We start from the raw sequence: 18,930 nt of genomic DNA on the forward strand, positions 1-18,930 counted from the left end.
TCACTCTTACTTCTACCTCTCTGGGCGTCCTAGGACCACTCTATGTTGTGCTTAGCGTTCCTGCGTCGCACTGTATGCTTTTCATAGATTGCAGCATATTGTTTCACATGAATTCCCGGTGATTCCAATATTCTCCCAAATATTTTCATTTTTATTGTCAAACTTCTACATAAAATTGGGACTGAGTTTAGTATGAATTTAACTATTCATTTACCTATACAAATGTTTCAGTTAATAAAAATGTGCAGGTTTCCGACGATATGTTGACCTTACAACTGGATACAGCTACCATCAGTCTTAAGATGTGGAAACTGCGGCCTTATGCTCTCAGATAGAAGTAGGTGTTTTGGAGGGATGTTATGGCTATTGTGAGCAAGATGAGCGTGTGCCGGAACGGAATGTAGAACAAACATTTCATTTATCTGAAAAAGCGTGGACGATGTCTGGTAATGAGGTCTGAAAAACCAGAACTTGAAAGTTTGCAGCCCAAGAAAGGAACATGCTAAATTAAGATTATGCATCATGGATGCTATAGACTAATATTAAATGAAATACCAACTACAGACAGATGCAGCCTGTCACTTATAAAGTAATACTTTATATTCTTGAATCAGCTTTCTATCCTTTCTCAAACTCAGTTTTGAACTTCATATGTCGCCTATGACTGCCGAAGCTTTTTTTTTTTTAGTTTGCTACTGCAATTTCGGCATCACTCTACGGCACCGATATTAATAACTGTAACCCTGTTGAGTTGCGTCCTATTTTACAACAATGGAGGCAACGGCTGTGATCCCTAACGTTACAAACACAATTACTTTGCTTGCAGTATTTCTCATGCACGTTACTCTGCATAGCCCTATTTGTGTCTGAACCTGGTGTGGCATCTATTATTCTGGTCGAAAATGCTGCAGTAGCGACATTAAAATAAATTTCTATAGCTATCATCTGAATATGACGTCCTTTTCAACAATTCGCACAGGCTTTGGAGACATGTTTCAAGAAGTTAAAAAAAATATATAATTCTCTTTAACTGTAGTAAGCTGAAGGCGGAAAACCGATAATAATTTAATACAAATGATTCTTACGCAGCTGAGAAACAAGTGACACCAGTGCTGCTTAAATCTTTCAGGAGGTAATAGGGGTTTAAACAAGCTTATTAGGAACCTATCGCCTCTACTTTGTTCATCATAAGAATAAACTTGATGTAAACAAATACAAATGCAATGATTGGCCATCAGCCGTAGCACACGCAAAATGGTGTTTTTACGTTCTTGCAAGTAGGTCCTACGTTTATATTGGATATCTCCTTACTATATTACAGTAAATGAAACTTTAAGACGTTCTAATTTATTAATAGCCGTCAACGTTTTTCTTAATCATACTTCAGCTATGTAGTTTCAATTTCAAAAATCGTGTGTAATGTCAGTCTCTATACTGTTGTGCTCTGATTGACGTATTGTCAATACGTACTGAGAAAATGGCTGACGCTGCTGCCTGGTTCGTAGTGAGAAACACACGCGTGCAACACTACTAAAAATTGGTGAGGAACAGGTCATTCTTAATGATTTTCACTGATTTACAGAAAGAATCGGCTTTGAAGTTTCCTGAGTAAGTGTATTTACCAAAGTTAATGGAGGTTTGAAAAACGAACGTGTAGTAAATCAGTAGCGTTGTAGAACAAGTCGGTACAATTAGTGGCACAAATCTTGCTTTGGTCTTCTCTTTTTTCGTCCCGTTTGGAATACCTAAATCTTTCAAATGTAAAATTCATCAAGTATATGCTAATTAACACGTATGTATAATCATTCTGAAGAAAAAGGCACATCTCCTTGTTCCTAATAATATATTTCACATAGAATCCGTCCCACTCCAATATGAACCTAACAGAACACCGCTGATCTGGAACCAAGTTAAGAGATCTGTCCCGGGAATAACAAGGCATTTAAGCTGCCAAACGTATTGGAACTAATGAACGAAGCTTTTGTTATACACCACTGCCGAACACTGGCAGGGTCAGAACGGAACGTCGTAAAAGAAGTCTAGAAATGTGGCACTTGGATGGCTTTGTGGTTTCCGTTATTGATCCACTTGTTATCAGTGAAGCAGATGACAGTTTCAGTACTGAAATGTATTTCTCGGATTTGGATATGGAAGGAGGTCAGAGATTACCAGACGACTGACTATAAATAATACGTTCAGTGGCTTCAACATTTAACTATACTGTGAAAGCCCTGTAATATGCGTTTGCGTCACACGTGTCACACGCAGAATAGTTACACCGTGTTTAAATTAGGACTTTTCATCACTCTTGTTTTTAATTACAATATTATTTTAGCTAAGAAGGAGAGAATATTGTTAAATCCACCCCAGTCGTCAAATATTATGTGTCTATGGCCGTTGTCAAATATGTGGAGTCTAGGAATACTACGTACTCGGTTCGTTAGATAAACAATTCAAACAAATAATATTAATGAGTTTTAGTACAAAATGAAAAGAGACAATAGTTAACTTTGTCAATTACACTTATGTGTCGCAAACAAAGGGCGCCATACAAAGTAAGCAATCTCATTCAGTATAAACAATCCTAAGTCGCTGCTATACAAATGCCTATTCTTGAAGCTGCTTTTCGACTGGGATGTGGCCAGTCGGGAGCGGCGCTTATGTCCTCTTCACATAGGGGGCGCTGCTGTCTCGTTGTCGTTCTGGCGAGGGGTCGGTGAGCGTCCGATTAGCTGACGTCTTCTCACAGACATCTCTTCTCTGTCGTTCTGACTTTACGCCGTAACACATGTTACGCTATCCGTCTGGTCCCCTAAGAATCGTGCGGTATTAGAGTTTGCCGACTATTATTTCATTTTCTTTGAAAATTAAATTATTCCCAAAGCTGTACAGGGCGAGTTAAAAAGGACTTAACAACTTTTTGATTAAAATAGAAATTTATTGAGGTAACTTACAGACTCGGTTGATGTGTCATTTCGCAGTAAACAACCTCAAGATTGATTCATGTAGAGCATCCGTACCCATTCCGCCACTAGGAGCGCTGGAGTAGGACAGAGCTGAAGTAGCTATTTCGCTGGTGTGGAGCGTGTTCGCGGACTGTTTTGATTTCATGAATTTTTAATTCCACAGATCGATGAAGATGACTGAGTGGGATGGTTTGCTACCAGAAAGACGGCGTGCCACCTCATTTCCTCTCGGAAGTTCGAGGTTTTCTCAGTAATCACTTGCCAGGTCGGTGAATTCCCCGTGAAGGGCCAATTGCATGACCACCTCTCTCCCCAGACTTGAAACCACTGGATTTCTCTCTCTGGGGTTTCATTAGAGACCGTGTATATGTTCTTCCCCTGCCACCAGTGTAGCCGACCTGAAAAATCAATTCTACGCTGCTGTTGCACAAGCTACGCCCGATTTGCTGTAACGAGTGTGGGTAGAAACCGATTGCCGGTAGGATGTTTGCCGCATCAAAAATGGTAGTCACATCAAACCAACATGACGCTTGAACTTGTTTGTGAAAGTTGTGGTTGTTTGCTGCAAAATGACATCTACCGATTCTGCAATTTATCTTAGTAAATTTCCATATCACATCGAAGTTGTGAAGTCCTGTTTGACTCACATTCTATTGTTTCTATGGTTCTCTCTTTTTACTTCGTAACTGCAACTGCTGACATCACTGCAGGTTAGGTGGACCAGCTGTCTAACCAGTGCTGTCCAAGTTAAATGTGCCGGTAAAGCTGTTGTTCCGTATTATTCTTCAGGCGACGTGAGCGCAAAGCACAGCATAAAACGCATTCTAACTATCGTACAGTGTGGCGCACGAAATGTGTTACCATTTTGTTTTTGAATATAAACTTTATTGCCAATATAATCTGAAAGGAACAAATACTACAATGAAGAGCCGTACATGGAGATTTGTTCTAACTCAGCACATGCTCAATATGTCCACCATTTCGTTTCCTTACTTCTTTCCAACGAACACTGAAGTTAGAGATTACCCTACGGCACATGTCTTCCGTAATTTCTCTGCAAGCTTGAAGAATAAGTCTTCTGAGCTCCATTAAATCACGTAGACGTTTCGGGAAAGTTTTTTCCTTTAGGTACCCCCAAAGAAAAAAGTCACATGGATTGAGGTCTGGACTATTGGTGGGCCAGTTTTGTCCGTCATTGAAGCGACCTGGAAACCTGAGTGAAATGATCCGCATGTCGAAATTCTCGTGTAAAAACTCCAACACAGTGTTTTCAGTATGTGGCCTTGCTGCATCTTGCATGAACCATTGCGTATTGAAAGGCAAGGCAGAAGCAAGAGTTTGTGGAATGAAGCTATTGCGAAGTATGCTCAAATAACGCTCGCTGTTCACAGTTTCTTCAAAGAAAAACGGTCCAATAAGTCCGTGACTGGAAATTGCTGCCCACGCTGTAATCCTCGGAGCATAATGTTGTCGTTCATGAAGCACGTGTGGGTTTTCAGTGGCCCAGAAGCGTACATTTTGTTTGTTAACCACACCGTCTAAATGAAAATGCGCCTTGTCTGAAAACAAAACGTTGTTGAGAGTTTCTTCCCTATCCTCCGCCCACTGAGAAAACAGTAGTCTCTGCTGCTTGTGTTCGTCAGTGAGCTTCTGTGCATAGGTCATCTTGTATGGGTACATATGGAGGTTACTTTTAAGGATGCGTTGAACGGAGCGTCTGGATATTCCCAGTCGCACTGCTTCCTTTCTACACGATTTCCCGGGACTTTTCTGTACAGCAACTCGTACCGTTTCAATATTCTCCGGCGAACAAACAGGCTTAGGCCGAGGTCGCTTCGCTTCCAATACTAATCCTTCCTGTACAAATTTATCGTACAACCTGTGGATGGTCTTCTTCCAAGGGACCCATCGTGTGTAAAACTGTTGTCGAACACGCCTCTGAGTCACAACGAGGCTTTTCGTTTCATGAAAAAGTAACACAATTGCCGATCGTTGCTGTGTCGTCAGGCTTCCATTGTAATCCATTGCTGCTTACTAGTCGCCTAGCGGCAGTATCGTGAATTACACGTCATTTAGTAACTCATTTGTTTTTCCAAGCTCTGCTGGTACTGCTATAGTGACTCCAGAGGGATATCTAATGTGCGTCGTAAATTATGAAAGAAACAATTGGTAACACATTTCGTGCGCCACCCTTTACTTGACTGCACTCGAGACAGCTTAGCGTCCGCTCCACGTGGAACAAAATCCAATGAGACTCCAACAAACGACGAAGAATACCTGGTATAATGTTTAAATAAGGTTTATTCTTGCGACGAGCACAGTACAGATGTGTGCTCGCTAAAAAGCGGAGACGGAGCAGCGGTCGGCGGCTGGTGTCCAGGTATAGGCAGACAGGTCCAGGGTGGGAACTCGGCTGGCTGCTGGTGGTGATGAAGGCCTTGGGACCACACGCAGGCGGCAGCTGCCGACCGTGCCGTGGCCCTATCTCGCATCTCATCGGCCGCCAGATGGCGCGGACGTAAACAAAGTGAGGACGCGCTTCCTCCGACCGCGTTCTTAAGTTTTGGATCGTTTCAAGGGTGCACTGCATTCTATAAATAAAGAAAGAAATCACAAAAACAAATTACCATTGAGCGCCCGTCATCTTACGAAAGACTGTCTAGAGAAGAACTTCCCCAAGAGTCTACACCGTCCCCGGTGTTTCAGTATTTACACTACTGGCCATTAAAATTGCTACACCACGAAGATCACGTCCTACAGACGCGAAATTTAACCGACAAGAAGAAGATGCTGTGATATGCAAATGATTAGCTTTTCAGAGCATTCACACAAGGTTGGTGCCGGTGCCGACACCTACAACGTGCTGACATGAGGAAAGATTCCAACCGAATTCTCATATACAAACAGCAGTTGACCGATGTTGCCTGTGAAACGTTGTTGCGATGCCTCTTGTAAGGAGGAAAAATGCATACCATCACGTTTCCGACTTTGATAAAGAATGGATTGCAGCCTACCGCGATTGTGGTTTATCGTATCGCGACATTGCTGCTCGCGTTGGTTGAGATCTAATGACTGTTAGCAGAATATGGAATCGCTGGGTTCAGGAGGGTAATACGAAACGCCGTGCCCGATCCCAACGGCCTCGTGTCTCTAGCAGTCGAGATGACAGGCATCTTATCCGAATGGCTGTGACGGATTGTGCAGCCACGTCTCGATCCTTCAGTCAAGAGATGGGGCGTTTGCAAAACAACAATCATGTGCACGAACAGTTCAACGACGTTTGCAGCAGCATGGACTATCAGCTCGGAGACTATGGCTACGGATACCCTTGACGCTGCATCACAGACAGGAGCGTATGAGATGTACTCAACGACGAACATGGGTGCACGAATGGCAAAACGTCTTTTTTCGGATGAATCCACGTTCTGTTTACAGCATCATGATGGTCGCATCGGTGTTTGGCAACATCGCGATGAACGCACATTGGGAGCGTGTATTCGTCATCGCCATACTGGCGTATCACCCGGCGTGATGGTATGGGGTGCCACTGGTTACACGTCTCGGTCACCTCTTGTTCTCACTGACGGCACTTTGAACAGTGGACGCTACGACCCGTGTCTCTACCCTTCATTCGATCCCTGCGAATCCTTACATTTCAACAGGATAATGCACGACTCCATGTTGCAGGACCTGTACGGGCCTTTCTGGATACAGAAAATTTTTGACTGCTACTCTGGCCAGAACATTCTCCAGATCGCTCACCAATCGAGAACGTCTGGTTAATTGTGGCCGAGCAATTGGATCGTCACAAAACGCCAGTCACTACTCTTGATGAACTGTGGTGTCGTGTTGAAGCTGCATGGGCAGCTGTACCTGTACTCGCCATCCAAGCTGTGTTTGACTCAATGCCCAGGCGTATCAAGGCCGTCATTACGACCAGAGGTGGTTGTTCTGGGTACTGATTTCTCAGGATCTATGCACTCAAATTGCGGAAAATGTAATCACACGTCAGTTCTAGTATAATATATTTGTCCAATGAATACCCGTTTATCATTTGCATTTCTTCTTTGTGTAGCAATTTTAATGGCCAGTAGTGTATATTAACGACATGACAACAGTTGAGGAGGTTCATATTGCACAATTTTCCAATGATAACGGTCTTCATCACTAGTGGCCGTCATATATACAAGTCAACATTTGTCGATTACAACCAAAATGGATGTGACAGTTGTTTGGTGCAAAACTGACAAGGTCCAATTAAACCTGGTGAAGACGACATCGATTTATTTAAGTAAATTTTTTAATTAAAATACGACCTCAGTTTACTATCAACTTCAGATTGCATGGACAAGACTTTCTTGGAGTAGAACAATTACCTATTTGGGATAACAACAACCAGACATTCCTTCCCCATAGGCACTTTGAGTCTTTCAAGAACAATGCGTGTGGTATGGCGAAGCATCTAGAGCTATTTTTTACGAGGGTCACTCCAATAGAAATGCACACAATTTTTGTAAAAATACAGTTTTCATTCTCCATGTGTGAAAGTTTTACAGTGTGTAGATACACCCTTTCCGTTTGTTTTCAGACTTAGTTCAACCTGTTCCCGTGAGTGGCGCCGGCACAGAATGTCTTCAAGATGGCTGCTGCACGTGACGTTCGTCAGAAGCAACGTGCTGTGAAAACGATACAGTGGGAAACATCCACTAGAGGTTGAAAAAGGTGTACGGAGATGCTTCTGTCGATCGCAGTACAGCTAGTCGGTGGGAAAGCAGGTTACGTGATGAAAGCGGGCACGGCAATATCGAGGATTGTCCTCGTATTGCACACACTCCAGACAATGTGCAGAGAGTTAACGAATTGGTGACTGCTGACAGACGCATCACAGTGAACGAATTGTCACACTACATTGGGATAGGGGAACGAAGTGTTTGCAAAATACTGAAAGTGTTTGCGTTAAAAAAGGTTTGTGCCAGGTGGGTTCCCAGGATGACGACAGTGGCTCACAAAGAAACAAGAAAAACGGTATGCAGCGAACTTTTGGAACAGTGCGAGAATGGTGGAGATGAATTTCTTGGAAGAATTGTGACAGGTGATGAAACATGGCTCCATCATATTTCACCAGAGACGAAGAGGCAAGCAATGGAGTGGCATCATTCAGATTCACCCAAGAAAAAGAAATTCGAAAGCACATCTTGTGCTGGAAAAGTTATGGCTACGGTGTTTTTCGATTCCGAAGGACTCTTCCTTCTGGACATAATGCCAAGTGGAACCATCATAAATTCTGATGCATATGTGACGACACTGAAGAAACTTCAAGCTCGACTGAGTCGTGTTCAACCACATCGGCAAAAGCAGGATGTTTTGCTGTTGCACGACAGTGCACGGCTCACATGTCAGTCAAAAAACCATGGAAGCGATCACAAAACTTTAATGGACAACACTGAAACACCCGCTTTACAGTCCTGACCTGGTTCCATGTGACGATCATCTCTTCGGGAAACTGAAAGACTCTCATCGTGAAACAAGGTTTGAAGCTGATGGCTCTCTTGTGCACGCTGTCAAACAGTGTCTCCAACAGGTTGGTCCAGAATTTTACCGTGTGGGTATAAAGGCGCTGGTTCCGAGATGGCGTAAGGCAGTTGAGAGGGATGGAAATTATGTGGAGAAATGAAAATATTGTTCCTAAAGGATGTATCTACACACTGTAAAACTTTCAAACATTTCGGATAAAAGATGGACTTAAAAATAATAGGGTTCATTTCTTTTGGAGTGACTCTCGTATATGGCAGCTCAGTATGGGATTTAGATCTTTGAAAGCAAATGCTTTCATATACTCCAAAACAATATACACTGAAGGAGAAAAGCGCAACGCCAGAAAATAATAATTGTAGACTAATGAAATTTTGGGAATACATCTGTCTAGGTAACTTATTTCAGTGATTAACATTGGAAGATCACAAGTTAATGTAAACGCGAGTTAAGCCATTCCAAGTGTGAAATACTGGTACATTAACAACCGCTGTAAGTGCCAGAAGGTAGAATGCAAGCACGCAAATGTGCATGATTTGTGTTGCACAGGTGCTGGATGTTAGTTTATGGGATGGAGTTCCGTTCCTGTTGCAGTAGGTCGGTCAGTACAAGGACGGTTAATGCTCGTTGTCTACGCCCTGGAGTTGTCGTACGATGATGTTCCGTATGTGCTCGATCGGACACATGTCTGGTGATCGAGCAGGCCAAGGCAATATGTCGACACTCTGTAGAGCATGCTGGATTACAATAGCGGTACGTAGCGAGAATGCTACAACAGACCTCCACCCTGCCATCCAATGAGCTCTCGCTTGACACCACTGAAGTCTCAAATGGCGGTGGTTTGGGCTCAGAGGAATGCGCGCTACACGGCGTCTGGATCGGCGTTATTCTAGAAGTAACCTACTTGAAACAGTTCGTTGTGTCATAGTGGTGCCAAATGCTGCTCAGATGACTGCTGCACATGCAGTACGATGTGCCAGAGCCACTAGCGAAGCACAATGGTCTTCCTTCTCGGTTGTGCCACGTGGCCGCCCGGAGACTGGTGTTCTTGAGAGTGTACCTTCAAGTGACCTTCGCTGCCAGCAGTAATCTACAGTGGTTACATTCCTGCCAAGTCTTTATGCAATTTCGCAGAAGGAACAACCAACTTCTCGTAGCCCTATTACACGACATTAGTTAAATTCAGTGGATGATAACGGCGTGTTCGTCGCCTCAAAGGCATTCTCGACTGACATCAACTCACGACGTCCAATCTCAAAGGTAACTAACGCTCAAGACCATTACAGCGTATATTTAAAGCAAACCTGATTTGCATCCTCATTGTGGCGCTACGTGTGCCAGTCTTATGCGACGGCTAAAATTTTTAGTAGACATCATCATTAAAACGTAGAAAAACGCCTACCAACTGTTGTTTATGTCGCATCATTGCCTCTTGGTGTTGAGATTTTTTCCGTCAGTGTACTTCTCTGGGTATCTGGTGCCAGTAGGCACCTCCACGACGAACTCCACATGGACACCAGCACTGAAGCTATTGGGAAAATAACGACGAAACTGCATCGGAGAATAGACGATTTGAAGGACTCTCGTCATAGCGTCCAAACTGTCGGCAAGTCTTGCGTGGGATGTGTACGAGGTACCACATTCCATAGCACTATAACACTCAGGAAATAAACAAATTGCTGGAGGTACCTTAGGGGCCAAGTTCCTGGCAGTCACAAGTTAAGCTGACCCTGGAAGGGTAAATAAATAAAGTGATTGCTTGGAACCCAAACCCTGGCAAAGTGATCTCTGGATCGTCACTGGAACTGGTAATTCGACCAACATAGTGCAAAAATAAAAACAAAATATAAAACCAGGAAAATTAGTTACTCGTATGATATCCTTGAAAGATGACACAAGTCTTGTGGAAAGCTCATGAATGTCATGAATAAAATTTGAAAGTACGTTTGGCAAAAAAAAAAAAAACAAAAAAACAACGTACGAAATAACGTGGAAAATGTTTGATCCGTAACAGTTGGATAAAATACACAGCTGGCCATGAAATGACAGCATCTGAAGATGAGATGCAACAAATGTCACATTAGTATGAATTGCAATGCATGTTTGCATGTGTAACTGATTAAAATTTCGACACAACCACACAAGTAGATACGAGTAACGCCATCTTCATTCTGTGTTCAAGGAAAGATTACGTAGCAGGTTTCTCATTCACAAATTACATTTTAATGTTAGTTCTGTGTGAGAAAATCGTGTTGCCCGCGAGGAAGAAGGAGAAACGTCACCGGCACCTGTCAGAAATCCTTGTGGCACGATCGTGACAGTTGTCGTCTGACAATGCGGGGAGTGTTACAGCTACGAAGGTACGGAATCAATTTTGGCCTCGCTGCACATGCTGGCGTACATTCTTCATAGCTGTTGCCATTTAAAGACTTCATTGGTTCTCGTTAATGTGATTGTGGATGGCAGGTTGCACTTGGGGCCTGAAGATGACACCATTTGGTACCGAAACTGGTAGCATGTGTGAAAAAGAATAAGCAGCGTTGTATTCCAGTACAGCTGCCGGTTTTGTTATCATTATTCAAGTACTTCAGTCCGGCTGCTGTCCCACTTTCCTTGATGGATTACCAGAGACCCTTTCACTAGGCGGGGTCCCATGACAGTCACGCGAATGTGAAATCGATGGAATTCTCAAGAGAACAAACACATTATTCACTCTGCCGAGGAAGATTGTACAGGCCACGTCGTGATACTTTAGTCTAAAAAGAGTCTTGTTTGCTGTAAAACTGGTATCCACACATGACCCAGTTAGAAGCCCGTCTTAGAGATCTTAAGAAGGGACGGGAAGTTGTTTGGCTGAGAGCCAGCAGGCCGCATATGAGGCGATTATAATGGCTCTAAGTAAGCCGCCAGTATTAGCGGTTCCTAATTTTGAAAAGAGATTCATTCTTCAGGCTGACGCGTGGAATTCCTCGGTGGCCGCAGTCCTTTTACAGGAAGACTCAGCTGAGAGACAGCCTTTGCCTCGCGAAGCTTGGCAGGACCTGAGCTTAAGTATTCGGTGTATAAGTGTGAGGCTCTGGATATTCTGTTAGAACTTGAAACGTTTACCTTGAATACAGAGATTTTGACCTAGAGGCTGACAACCAGGGTATAAGTTGGGTTTTGGCTCGCACAAGAAGACAGGCAGGATTGCGAGGTGAGTGATACGTATATCTGCCCTTCGTTTCAAGGTTTGTCGCATCAGCGGTCGAGGTAACTAGGTGGCCGATGCACGCAGCCACATGTTTGAGGAGGGTGCACACGAATCCGGGCAGTGTTGCTCAGCCCTCATCTCTTCCGCTTTTAATTTCATAGCTGAGATACCTCAGTTATTTTCTGATCTCAGGAAGAAACGGGACCGAGACATTTATTTAGGTCCTATAAAAAGGCGGTTATTAGTGGACGAGCAACTTACCAGTTGTTACTTGAGAAAGGTGTTATTTGTGTTGAGTTGGGAAACTCGCCGATTGTAAACTTTGTTTACTAGTTGTGACATCCGTACTTCGTTATTTTTATAGTACCTGATCAGGTGGGCATCTGACCTCTATAAAACCCTTGCTAAGATCCGTGCTTATCTTACATGGCCGTCCTTGTATGAGGATATTCGCCGATTGGTACAGTAGTGAGAAGCCTGCAAAATGGCGAAGCCCAATTCCAATTCACATAAAGGCTTATTACATTCCTAACGGGAGCAAAGACCTGTGATAAAGTGTTAATTGATTATGTGGGTCCCTTGCCTTAAAAATGGGCTGCGCACCGTTATACGAGGTTTGTCCGGAAAATACGTATAAAAGTTGAACAGTGTCTTTAAGTTACAAGTTGCAGTCAGCGCCAGGTGGGACTACTGCTGTAATCATTCCCATCAAAGCTCAGTTCGAGTCAGAGAACTCTGCGTGAAGGTTGAAGTGTGCGGCAGCCTGTTGACAGTTACCCTTTTTCACCTGCCGTCGGCATGGAGCTCTCTCTGATTGGGGAACAGCGCGTCAACATTAAGTTTCTTGCAAAGCTAGGCAAGAATGGCCGTGAGATTTTTGAGTGTTTCAAACAGTTTACGGAGACAATTCTCTGAAGGAACCAACCGTGAACAAGTGGTTAAAAAGGTTCCGGGATGGCCGAGAAGAAGTGAACGATGACCCTCGCCCAGGACGCCCAACGAGTTCCGATGCAAATGTTGAACGAGTTCGGGCTTGTTTTCTTAAAGTCAGTAGATTGACAGAATGATTGCTGACGAGCTGTCAATCCCTAAAACAATCGTTCACGAAAACCAGACACAAAAACTTGAAATGAAGAAATTGTGTGCGAAAATCGTACCGAAGCTCTTGACGCCAGAACAGAAAGCAAAGAGGGTTGAGTGCTGTGAGAATTGGTTGGAAACAGAGGAACGAGGGGACTTTGTCAACCGAGTCATCACTGGAGACGAGTCCTGGTTTTACGAATGTGGAGCTCAAATCTCAAAGCAAGGAATGGAAACTAGCAGCAGAACCGAGAACAAAGAAGTCGTGAAATTCAAGGTCCAATGTGAAGACAATGTTGGTTGTTTTCTTTGATTCTAGGGGCATTGTTCACTAGGAATTTCTTCCTCCCTGCCAGAGAGTGAACGGAAATTTTTACGTTGAAGTTCTGACACGTCTCAGAGCTCGTGTGGTCCGAGTTCGACCGGAGTTGGCAAAAGGGGGCAGGTGGATCCTTCATCACGACAATGCGCCCGCTCACAAGTCGCTCGTTGTGCGCGAGTTTTTGGCCTGAAGCTCAATCACCGTGACAGACCACCCGCCTTATTCACCCGATTTAGCCCCGTGTAACTTCTTCATGTTCCCGAAATTGAAAATGGTGCTTCGGGGGCGGCACTTGGGAGATGTGGAAGCCATCGAGGCGGAAACGACACGGCAAGTGAACAACATCACAACTGAAGACTTTCAGCAATATTATCAACAGTGGAAACGGCGTTGGCAGAAGTGTATCGCGTCCCAGTGTGAGTACTTTGAAAGAGAGCATATTGTAATACATGAATAATTGTAAAATAAAGTTATTATTCAACTTTTATACGTACTTTCCGGCAAAACTCGTATATTAAATGTCGTGCACGCCTTTTCTTGTTTTGTCAGTGACAATGCCCACGCCTTCGCGTCACGAGGATTTAACCAGTTTTGTTTTGGTAATGCCACTAAGCACATTGCAACCACCCTCTATTACCCTCAGTCTCCCTTTTCGAAGATGGTTAATCGTAATCTGAAGGTCCCCTTAATTATTTACGATGATAAGAATAAGAACAAATGGGGCGTTTCTTTCCCTTGGATTAATGTACCTTCAATTTGGCACAGCATAGGGCTTCTACAGTAATTCCTGCTGCTTTGATATTCCCAGCTAATTTTTGGAGTACAAACGATCTGTTACCTGAGTGGATTACCCCTTTTATGATTGAGGGAAACTGGGATAGAGCTATGAAAAACATCGACCTAGCCCATCGCGGTCAAGAAAGACGGTATAATCAGGGAAGGAGTCCCTTTTGGGGCTGAGTTGACTGGAAGTGGGGAACAGGGTTTTGGCCTGAGTGGGAGAGGTTGAGCCGTGGCGGCTTATTTCTCCTTTCCACTTGGCGTCTCACCTGTCGGCGCGGGTCACTCCCTTGTGCTGATTCTTATTCTTCAATAGCCGCCACTACACTCGCGTCTAGAGAGCGGCCTCTGAAGAGCACGGCGCAAGCAGTTGAGGAGGGGTGAGGGGGGGGGGGGGGGGGGGGGAGCAAGTTTACTTACAGTGCGCTAGGGGCAGCAGCAGTGCTTGGAGCAACGCACATGCGGTGCGGATCGGCATGACGCCTTTCCTCGGTCGTTGTTCACCCTTCTTCGCCAGGACTGGGGAAGAGGCATAAGGTCTGGTTTGCTTACGTTGCGCGCAACTAGCTGTTCAGTTGTGTGCACCGATTTTCCGTTCCACAAGCTGTTTGAACAAATGTTCATGTTACTGTTCATTGAGTAGTCATGCACGCCTTATTATCTGGCCCTGTGGTTCTAGGACTAGTGTGTTGTCCTTTATTTTCTTCACGATTTTGAAGTAACTTGTGTTATATTCTCAAAAGAACTGCCATGGTTAATGTCATTCTGGTTATGTAATGTGCTCAGTTGTCACACATAATTATATTAGGAGCCTACGCTTCATCTACTTTGTCTTATTTTTTTAAAAAAAAAAAAATGTGTTCATTTTAAAATTCAGCAGTGTCTAAATTTGTTTTCACTATGTTTTAGAAGCTGGTGGGCTCTCTGGTATCACTATTATCCAGCTCTTTAAGCATGTTGTGAGCTCCGGATAATGGTAAGATCCTAGCGAGTTGTTAAATTCCTTCCTGGAAGAGATTACAGCTGCATTTCAGTAGTTCTCTGTTAGTGAAGCTTATTTCCGAGGGCGTGTAAATTTACATGAAAGGCTTTATAAGTGCAATCATGATTAAACCATAACCGTAATTGTAGCATAATCCAGTCAGACACTCATCTTTCCTGTGTGTTTACAGCACTTGCCAAGTTGCTGGAAGAGTTTTTCGTATCGGTGGCTTGTTGCCGCGTGGGCCTGGCTTACTTGCTGCAGTGTACACGTCTCTCGAGTATTTCCTAGTACGGCTTGCGATTTGTTTATGTTTGTCCGAAAGAACAGATACCATCTTCTTATATATAGTTAAGGCTCACCAGCCATTTGACCATCTTCTGTTCGAGTGCACAAACAGTGCCCGAACTCTTCCGGGAATTTGTAAAGCCGCAAGTAATGAGTGTAATGGGCAGGGGTACTGCCAACATAGTGCCGGAAAGTAAGTTGGGAACGTGGGTCTACGGGAGGCGTGCCAGCGATAAATCCCTGCAGTCGCACTGCCGTCTGTGTCCTCTGTGACTCAGATGCCGGCACGGTAGCTCAGCGTGTTCGGCCAGAGAGGTGGTTGGCCTCTGTAATAAAAAACTGAGTTCCGGTCAGGGCACACATTTTTGACTGTCCCCGTTGAAGTATATCAACGCCTGTAGGCAACTAAGGTTAGTCATTTCATTGTATTGATTTAATTGTAATTTCATTGCTATTTGATTCAAGTCGCACTTCCTGGCTGCCTGTGATCAAGCTGAATATCTTCTATTACCTGACTTGCACTGTAAGCGAAATTTTGCTGTCGGCCAAGGGGCCTTTGATTAACTGGTTTCACGTACGAAATGTTCACTTCAGTGTTTAATACACATTGTATCCTTGTTCTAAGTTTTACTATAATTTTTTTCAGTAGCTCCTAAAGGCCAAGAGTTATTTTAATTAATATTTGCCTTTTTGGAGTCTGCCTAATATATAGGATTTGAATTGGCTTGAAGGAATTTATCTAGAGCTGTTTTAATTATTTTAATTGGCTGTTTATTTAAAAATATCTAATTTAAAAAAATTTAAAGGGTCAATATTGTTAGAATCTTATTTATTGAATTTGTTTGAGGCTATTATTATTATTGTAATCCTGCAGCTGTGTCATTCATCATTTTGAACGCGTTTCTGTCTGTAACGGAGAATGAATTTCAATGTTCCTGCCTGTTTTTCAAAGGGGACCTGTTGTTACCAGTATGTATTGGTTCAAATGGCTCTGAGCACTATGGGGCTTAACTTCTGACGTCATCAGTCCCCTGGAACTTAGAACTAATTAAACCTAACTAACCTAAGGACATCACACACATCCATGCCCGAGGCAGGATTCGAACCTGTGACTGTAGCGGTCGCGTGGTTCCAGACTGTAGCGCCTAGAACCGCTCGGCCACTCCGGCCGGCTTACCAGTATGTACATTGTTGTCCAAGAATAAATGACGGCAGTTAGAGGGGCCTAGTGCTTCCACGTCATTTCCCTGAGGCTGGTAGTTCCTGATTTTAATTTACACTCGTATTACACTGACGGAAAAAAGAAGTTGTGAAGCGTAAAGTTGGTAGCCGTGTTTCTACTTATGAAAGACGATGTCTATTCACATTTCGCATAAGAGTGGCACGAGTAGCGCCACTATGAGGATGCAAAGCAGGATTGCTGTACATAGACGCTGTAACGGTCGTGAGCATTAGTTACCTTTCAAATCGGACATGGTGAGCTGTTATCAGTCAAGAGTGCCTTTAAGGCGAGAAAAACACCGTTATCAACACCTCCCCACTTACTTTGAATGAGGTCGTGTAATAGGGCTACGAGAAGATATTCCTTATACTGCAGAAAGACTTAGCAAGAATGTAGCTACTGTACATTACTGCTGTCAGCATTAGTCACAAGAATGTACAGCCGCAAGTAGACCGGGCTCCGGACACCCACGTGGTACTACCGAGAGGGAGGATCACCCTGTTCGGCTTATGGCTCTGGCGTATGGTACTGCATCTGCATCAGCAATTTGAGAAGCAGTTGGAACCACAGTGGCACAACAAACTGTTAAAAGCAGGTTACTTCAAGGGCAGCTCCGAGCCAGACGCCCTGTAGCGTGTCTTGCACTGGACCCAGTCTACAGCGATTTGTGGCTTCAATGGTGCCAAGTGAGAGCTCATTGGAGGGCAGGTTGAACGTCTGTTGTGTTTTATGATGAAAGCCGGTTCTGCCTCGGTGTGTTGTTAGAAGGAGGCCAGTTGAGGGCCTGCCATCAACCTGTCTGCATAGTAAACGTCTGGACCTCCACCTGGAGTTATGTGACTTGGGGGGAGGAGGGGGGGTGATTTCGTATGACAACAAGAACACTCTCGTAGTTACCTAAGGACACTGACTGCAAATTGGTACGACAATCTGGAAACTGAGGTGTTGTAATGCCATTCATGAACGTCATTCCATGGCATGTTTTCCAACAGGATAACGCTCGCCTACATACCACTGTTATAGCCCAACAGTCCGCAGCTCGTGGTCGTGCGGTAGTGTTCTCGCTTCCCACGCCCGGGTTCCCGGGTTCGATTCCCGGAGGGGGCAGGGATTTTCTCTGCCTCGTGATGACTGGGTGTTGTGTGATGTCTTTAGGTTAGTTAGGCTTAAGTAGTTCTAAGTTCTAGGGGACTGATGACCATAGATGTTAAGTCCCATAGTGCTCAGAGCCATTTTTATAGCCCAACACGCTCTACAGAGTGTCGACATGATACATTAGCCCGCTCGATCACCATATCTGTCTCCAATTGAGCATTTATGGGATATCATCGGACGACAGCTCCATCGCCATCCACAAGCAGCACTAACTGTCCGTGTATTGAGGGACCGAATGGAACAGGCATGGAACTCCATGCCACAAAGTGACATCCGGTACCTGCAAAACACAATGGATGCATGCTTGCATTCAACGTTCTGGCAGTTACACCGGTTATCCATGTATGAGCATTTCACATCTGCAATGGCCTATCTGGCACTTACATTACACTGTGATCTTCGAATGTATCACTTGCTTATGTTATCTAGACAAATGTATTGCCAAATTTCATTACTCTACATTAATTATATTTTGGTGTTGCGATTTTTACCGTCAGTGTATATAAAAAAGCAGACTTCACTATTCACATCAAAATATGAATTAAAAAAAGCACTCCGTCTTCAGGCCACAAGTGGCCCATCGGGACCATCCGACCGCCGTGTCATCCTCAGTTGAGGATGCGGATAGAAGGGGCGTGTGGTTAGCACACCGCTCTCCCTGTGGTTTTCTTTGACCGGAGCCGCTACTATTCGGTCGAGTAGCTCCTCAATTGGCATCACGAGGCTGAGTGCACCTCGAAAAATGGCAACAGCGCGTGGCGGCCTGGATGGTCACCTATCCAGGTGCCGGCCACGCCCGACAGTGCTTAACTTCGGTGATCTCACGGGAACCGGTGTATCCACTGTGGCAAGGCCGTTGCCAAAATATTAATTAGCAGTCAAGTTTATGACGGACGTTATGCGAAGTTGAAATTTCGTAGAAAGTAATGACTAAAAGACTGTTGGAAATAATGGTGCAAAATAACGAATTCCAAAACGTCGATCAAGTTTTTGCACCTGATTCCCTGTACAACTGCGTTATCTCCGTCAGTATATACAAATTGATGTACACTGGTGCACCATATGCTGTACTAAACAGAGTGGAGTGTGAGACGAGCTGTATCCGCCGGTGGCGTCGTGGCAGTCTACGTGTTAACAGTCAATAGTGTGGATGTACAGAAATCAGGGATTAAATGTGTGTCGGTAGAGATTTTTCCGAGTACCTTCCAGGCTATTGAAAAGCGCTACTGCTGTTGGAGAAATGGTGATGTTCCTGGAGTATTGATAAGATCATAACAAATGAACAAAGCGTTCAAGAGGGCAGATAAATTTTTGAGGACGAGGAAAGGGCCAGAGATTTTAGAACTCGGTCTCGCGCGATGCACGCTGCTAAGTTGTTCCGTCGTGGGATGCTCCCGCGCTTCGTTCTGG

The 18,930-nt window shown here is 44.2% G+C and overlaps 1 protein-coding gene and 1 pseudogene across 1 annotated transcript in view; both read right to left on the bottom strand.

Annotated features, from left to right (window-relative positions):
• Positions 1–18,930, bottom strand: part of LOC126273369 (BRD4-interacting chromatin-remodeling complex-associated protein-like) — a 424,917-nt gene that overhangs the window by 244,388 nt on the left and 161,599 nt on the right. The gene's annotated exons all lie outside the window — the stretch shown is intronic.
• LOC126274414 (5S ribosomal RNA) lies at positions 18,264–18,381 on the bottom strand (annotated as a pseudogene).

This window comes from Schistocerca gregaria, chromosome 5, assembly GCF_023897955.1.
Source record: "Schistocerca gregaria isolate iqSchGreg1 chromosome 5, iqSchGreg1.2, whole genome shotgun sequence".
Taxonomy (NCBI): domain Eukaryota; kingdom Metazoa; phylum Arthropoda; class Insecta; order Orthoptera; family Acrididae; genus Schistocerca; species Schistocerca gregaria.